Source organism: Octopus bimaculoides, chromosome 13 (assembly GCF_046866305.1).
Source record: "Octopus bimaculoides isolate indiv1 chromosome 13, ASM4686630v1, whole genome shotgun sequence".
NCBI lineage: Eukaryota > Metazoa > Mollusca > Cephalopoda > Octopoda > Octopodidae > Octopus > Octopus bimaculoides.
In genome coordinates this window covers 64,496,885-64,504,384 of record NC_142940.1, presented here as the reverse complement: position 1 = coordinate 64,504,384, position 7,500 = coordinate 64,496,885, and the positions used below count along the sequence as shown (strand labels likewise).

Sequence of the window (7,500 nt, the reverse complement as noted above, 5' to 3'; positions counted from 1 at the left end):
CTTACATATCTAGAACAATCCAAATCCCTTATTTACATTTGTCCTCATCTTGTTTGTTGCTAACACAACGTTTCGGCTGATATACCCTCCAGCCTGTCTTGGGGAAATTTCGAACCTGGATTTTCATTCATAAGGTATTTTTCGATGTTGTTGTTGTTATTCGAAAAATACCTTAGGAATGAGAACCCAGGTTCGAAATTTCCCCAAGACACCTGATGAAGGCTGGAGGGTATATCAGCCGAAACGTTGTGTTAACAACAAACAAGATGAGGACAAATATCCGTCAAATGTAAATAATGTACATAATTCCTCATCTCTTAAATATAGAACTGTATAATCCAAATCCCATATGAAAAGTGACCATTCTTGTCACTATGCTTGCAGACAGCCATCAGCTGACAATGGGAATGCCATGTCGTCGGCATTCCATTGAACGAATCAATCTCACAGCAAAATAGTTTACCGTTTTGGGAAGCAGAACCATTGATGTTTGCATCTTAAATTTTAAAGTCGATTTTATCATTACGGTCTGCAATAAAGGCAGAAGAGTCAAGTCTTGAAACATCGACTGAATGGATCAAAAAATTGATTACCTCCCTTGCCAGAGATCTTCTTTAACAGAGTTGGCTAGGATTGGCCAACATCAACAACAACAACATGAATCAATATGGGAGACTCTATTATTAGATTTGGGCAACCTTTCTGGAGAAGCGGGTCGGATGAGATATAGCTAATCACCAGACGGCCACACGACAAAAAGCATTTCAATAACTGTTATTGTCCCCGTGAAATTAGGCGTGCCATTTAGAAAGTGCCGCGGGCCCCAGTTTGTACAGGTCTACTCTATACGGTCGCTTATTCTGCCAAAATGGCAGCCAAATTCTTTCAAATTATATCTTGTCAGACTTAATGATGAAAGGTCAGGAGAATATGGTGAGTATATTTATGATCACAGACCCGTGTGACCGGATTTGGGGACTCGACCATCTAACAATCGTAACAGCAACAAAACAAAAGTATCAACAACTACACACACACACACACACACACACACACACACACACACACACACACACACACACACACACACACACACACACACACAGTGATTTACGATATCGGTTTCTGCAGGTGTTGCTTGGGAATGTTAAGTTACTATTAAGAAAATAGAAAGGGGGTGGGAATACACACACACACACACACACACATATATATGTATCTGCGTATGTATATATATATACATACATATACATACATATATACATACATACATATAGGTAGATAGACAGTGAGATTGAGTGGGAGAGCCTGAGAAGAGGTTAGGTTATGTAACAAGAAAGAAATTAATAATGAAATACGAGAAGTGAAGAAATAAAATATCGTACGAGAGAACAACGTCCGGTTTTAACGATGAATGGAACACACACACTCTCTCTCTCTCTCTCTCTCTCACACACGTATACATATAGACACATACTCACATAGATATAAACACATATACACACACATATATATACATACATACTCATACATACACCATATATATATATATATATGCACATAGACATATACGCACACATACATGCATATATATATATATATACACACATTCTTGCATACACACACACCTATATATATATATATACACACACACTCACATGCACACACACATACACATGCACACATATACACACACATACGAGTACACGCGCGCGCACACAATTCAGAAGAGAGTTCAATAAGTTTCACCATGGAAAAGCAAATTCCTCTCAGATATGAATAGATTGGTTAAATTTAATTATTTAAATAATTATTTCTCTTTAATTAGAATTAGAGAAATAAGAGTGAACGAAGATGGAAGCATTTTTCGGAAAGGAGGAATTTAGGTGGGGGGGTGTAATGTCCTTTAAGTCCTACAGTGATTCTCTGGGCTGCTTACCCTTTTTACGACGGTGTATGTATATATATATATATATATATATATATATTAGTGACCGAGGTCACAACAATCCCGCTGATACCTCCCGCCGGTCGGTTGTGGGGTTTTGCCATTTACAGCTGGGTGGAATGAACAAACAACAAGAGCGTTTTTACAGTTGATAAAAGTTCATCAAAATCTTGACAGAAGCTAAATAGTTACACATTTACATAGACATGGCCACCCAGTTTTAATTGGAGGCTTTTCTTCCTGAACGATGTCACATAATGTATCCCCGACCAAATAATCTCAATATCGGCTAAACTCCCTTAGAATCAAAGTATAGTTCGAGGATATTACGGATTTATGCTGTTACTGGAAGATGAACGCGTTGTCAGTGGTACACAAGTACTACAGTGATCGGCTTACACCAAATATGTGAACGATATACTCATCGTAATAGCTGCAGAAGAAGAGACTACGACACTAAAGAACCTGGAATATAACTCGGCACTAAAAGTCAACAACCAAAGCAATATTAATAAAATACTTAATTTTAAAAAAATCGACATCACTTTTAGATACCTTCACCCAGATAACACCAGACCCATCACGTCCATTTATACCAAAGATACAAATAAAATATTTGTACTTACTGAGAGACAATGAATACCCAGGAAGATGTAAACTATCAGTGGTAAAATCCCCGATTAGATGAGTATTTAGATCCTCCTCGATAAAGTCCTACATCAAGAAATTTATGCGATGTATTAAATATTAGTCTACAATGGGATTCTAAAGAACAGCTTAAGCCATTCAGCAGTATAAATACAAATGCGAGACAGCAAATAGATTTGATGCCACACCTACTACAAATTAAAAAAAAACACAAATAAAGATTTTATGAATCGAATGCATAATAAACTGTGAAATACATCGACACGTTTTTGAAAGTATCTTTAGCAATAGAAAACGTCACTCAACCATAGACTTATACGAATAAATACCTTAGAAAAACACAAAAGTTCCAAGCCTTCCTATAAATTACTGCCAACATGTGATCATGTGATCATGCAAAAAACTAAAATGACATAGTGAGCAATAAATTTCATTCGAAATGTGGAAGTTGTAAACTTCGTGATTAGAACTGTTATACCAGACATACATTTCCAACACTCTCGCATCAGATCACTATGCATTTATAACAAGAGGCACTTGCAAGACACATCGTTAAAGAAATTACCGACGAAAATATACGGCATGTAATATAAATATTCTATAATTATATAAGATAATTATAATCATGGGTTAGCTAATTGCTTTGCCACTCACTGATCTAGAAATAGGAGCTAAATGCATTTTCAACTGCCATAAAAGAACAGTAACACACTTTTTTACGTAGGCAAAAAGAAAAAATAACGAATCCACTCGGCTCAGATTAGCTACATACACGTTTCGAGATGAAAGTAAAGTCATATTTATTTACTTATTTCTCATCTTCAGTGCAGCATTTCGAAATATAAATTTGAGAGTGTTAGGATTAAATATGTACGCGATCAAGCGTCATCGCATAACCGATATTCAGCGAACACTTCCAAAAATATACAGCCGAATGTGAACACATATTTATCCTCGATACCCGCGTGTGTGTTACGAGCAATCTCGCAGAAACTGCAGTTTTCGATCAGAGAGTAAATTATAATTTCAATAATAATAAAAATAAAAGCATGTAAGAATTATACATACATACATACATACATATGTACGTACCTACGTACATACATTCGTACATACATATATACATATGTACGTACGTTCGTACATACATACATGCGTACTACGTACATGCATGCATACATACATGAATACATAAATACACACATACGTTCGTACATACATACATACATACATACATACATACATACAATTAATAGCGAAAGAAGCAGTATTAATACTAAAAGGTAATCGTTATCTCCCACAAAAAACTGCATTGTTGGTCATGCGAGGTCCTCTCATATGAACTCGTGGTGCATAAAAGCACTCGTGTTTATATCGATAACGGACGATAATCGTTCAGCACGGCCGCCGAAACAACCAATCACGTGATTTCGCTCTTCCTTGCGATTGTTAATGACACGTCCAGCGACTTTCTAACCAACCATAACCACGGATACACTACATGTCTACACACACGCGTGTGAGTGTGTGAGTGTGTGCGTGTGTGTGTGTGTGTGTGTGTGTGTATGTGTGTATACGCATCAGAATAAAGTGTTACAAATAAGAGATTATCCATAGATATACCAGGCTAACAAAATGGTTTCAGATTGGTATAGAACTGTAGGTAATCCTAAGGCAAGGGATGAAGTTAACATCCATTACAAGTCAATTTCGCTAAGCCATGGTGGCATTCCCTAGTTAAGCTGATCTTTTACACAGCGGGATATACAAGAAAAGGCATAAATAATAAACAACTGTAAGTCAAGGATGCATAAATAAACAAGCCCTTATTGATACCTTTTGGGGTACATACATACATACATACATATATAGATGTATATAGAAAGAGAGAGAGGGGGATAGCTTTTGCATACTTATTCGATGTCACAGTAAGGAGAAAGAGCGTAGGAGATATGAGACGGCCGAAGAACAAATAGTGGGAGAGTGACAATGAGATGAGCAGAAAATGAATGTGGGTGGAGAGATGAGGGGTGCGTCACGTTTAAGGAGAGAGGCAGAGTGAGAGGAGAAACGGGTGGAAGAGGGAGTGGCAAGTACCATGGAGGGAGGAATTTTCATTGTCAGAAAAATACAAACGGAGAATAAATTTATAACTCAAGCAGGAGTGTATGAGCTACAGGCGAACACACACGCGCGCGCGCGCGCGCACGCACGCGCGCGCACGCACGCGCACACACACACACACACACACACACACACACACACACACACACACACACACACACACACACACACACACGTGTAGGTGGGTATAAATATTACAAGAAAAAGAAACTTCGTTGTCTTGTACTGAAAGTTAAAAAAATTTTGTCATTTTAACGACCAATATATGTGTGCGGACGAGTGTGTGTTTGCTTGTGTGTATAGACAGACAGACAGACAGACAGATTCCTGAATAAGGTCTGTTTAAAGATGTTGAATGAAATATCCATGCCTCCAGAGGTGAATTATTCAAACTCCAAAGAATTCCTTTCAACACATGGCTATGATGCTCCCCCACTACTTCTGCTCGTGATCAGAGATGCACATATAGTCAAACCACCAAGGGACATGCTCAACTGGTTAAGATCAAACAACTGACAAACAAATCTGTGATATTGAGCAGAATATTTGTTGTAGCCAATCTTTTATACCAAGACAAAATATATACATGATAACACATCCAATTAGTTATGATCAGAAGCCATGAGAGCCTCTGCCTGGTATTGCATCCGGGCGTTTATTATTATTTTGGTTTTGCTCAGGTTCGGTCTTATTCCTGGTAAGAATTATGTTGATAGCGGGTTACTACCTGTAACTTTAGGTATCTACAAGTTTTCAGCAGTCTTTCAAGTGCTTAGAACCCTCCTGAAAATCTTTGCTGTCCCTAAGAGACAAACTTTCTGTAGAAGCTCTACCGAGCATTCTATTTCCATCTCCTTCAGCCATTTTGTCTATATCTTTGCTTCCTGTTCCCAACGCACCAATTATTACAGGCACGACCTTTACTGTTCCCATGCTCCAAATTCTTCCTATTTCAAATTTTAAGGGATTGTATTGTTTTTTCTCTTTCTTCCTCTTTATTTACAATCCTGGACTCAAAAACGGTCATGATGGGTCGATAAGTAAGCGAATTCGCTTTTCCTTATCTATAATTGTTATGTCTGGCCTAATATTTTTCATTTCTTGTCCGTTTGAATAGGAAAGTTCTACAAAATCTCACATTTCTCCAACTCCAGTACTTTTCGGTACTCCAGTACTGTAAAGTCAATCGTCTGGCACTTTCTATTCTCTTTACTACTACTACTAAACCAGGCCTTCTAGCTTCTATTACTCTGTCAGTCTGAAATACCACAACATCTTATATTTCTTACTTTCCAGTACTTTACTAGGTTCATGTTCATATCATTTATCAGTATGTTAAAATCCTAGCTTTCTGCAAAGCTCCTAGTGGATTTCTCTCCCTAGGTTATCATGTCTTTTCTTGTACTCTTGCTGTGCCAACATGCTACATTCACTTACTATATGAGCAACACTTTCCGCTTTTGATTTACATAACCTACATTGGGAATCTACTTGGTTTTGTCTATCTTTGATTATTATTATTATTATTATTATTATTATTATTATTATTATGATGATCATCATCATCATCATCATTATGTTGTCTTTATTAGTCACCTTGGCCGAAAGAAATACAAAATATGATGAGAGTTAAACAGAAAATTCTGAAGACGTGTGAAGCGGAGCAAAATGTTATCTAGAAACGACAGAGGAAATGAGAGACATTAAACACACGATGACAAATTGTAAAGTTATTTAATTAGTAATTACACAGAAATATAATAAAACAAAGCAATTAGATGTAAATAAAAGATAATAAGATATGAGGAATGTTAAAAAGTGCTGGGTAGGTCGGGTTAGATCTCTACATGTTCCTATTCACCGGACATTGTTCCTGCTGTTGTCTCAACCATTCAAAGTCAATCATTAGTATTTTTAGAGTTGGCGGTGGTAGATAAAACCTTTGTCTTCTGGATAAGACTTTCACAATTTATTGTGATGTCACTGCATAGTTTCCGCCAATCTGTGTGTCTCTAACCCTGTTTGCGACATGACGTGTTTGGCCATTGTCTGTCACTTTGATCTGCCATTTTTTTTTCAAAATACTGATATTAATTAATTCATTCATTCATTTACTTATTCATTGTTCTCTTAGATTACATCCTGCGACAAGGAGGCATTAATATCTGATTTTAGAAAATCATTCTCTCTGTTTCGGATGGGGACTGTGTTAAATCTAAAACTTCTGTTTGTGACACAACACATCCAAAACTAGTTTTATATGAATAAATAAAAACGTTTGTCACTGTGCAGATGTTGTTGCTGTTGTCACGATCTTCAAAGTTATTGTTAGACTGTTCAAAATATTTTTCTTTTATTACTTGTTCATTAAAATGATAATTTTCTTCTTTTTTCGTGTCATACCTTATTTTTGTACTGTTTTTCTGTCATGTTTCGGTTATAATATTTTGCTTTCTGCGTATCTGAGAAAAATTTTCAATATGAAATGTGATTAGATGTAAACAAAAAACTTAAAATCTAAATAAAAACAAGACTATTTTGTCCACATATAATGAGTGTTTTCGGGTGATTTATCCTTTGTTTTGGCAAAAGTGTGAAAGCGAATGAAAAAAAAAACGATTTCAATATTTTTCAGGTTTTTTCTTGCTCTTATTACTAATTCTCTGGAGATCAACTTTGCCCTTCATCCTTTCCAGGTCGATACCAACCAATTTCTGGATTCCATTGTATCGACTAACACAAACCCCTTAAAATTGCTTAGAGGACAGAATTGCTATAGC

At 36.5% G+C, this 7,500-nt stretch overlaps 1 protein-coding gene across 4 annotated transcripts in view; it reads right to left on the bottom strand.

The window, feature by feature from the left end:
- The window catches only part of LOC106867777 (prestin), a 93,469-nt gene that overhangs the window by 78,246 nt on the left and 7,723 nt on the right, over positions 1-7,500 (bottom strand). The window contains exon 2 of one of the 4 annotated variants that reach the window (XM_089361992.1): positions 2,575-2,662. The exons of the other annotated variants lie outside the window; for them this stretch is intronic. The gene's annotated coding sequence lies outside the window, so the exon portion shown is untranslated. The remainder of the gene's footprint in view (positions 1-2,574; positions 2,663-7,500) is intronic. 4 annotated transcript variants of the gene reach the window in all.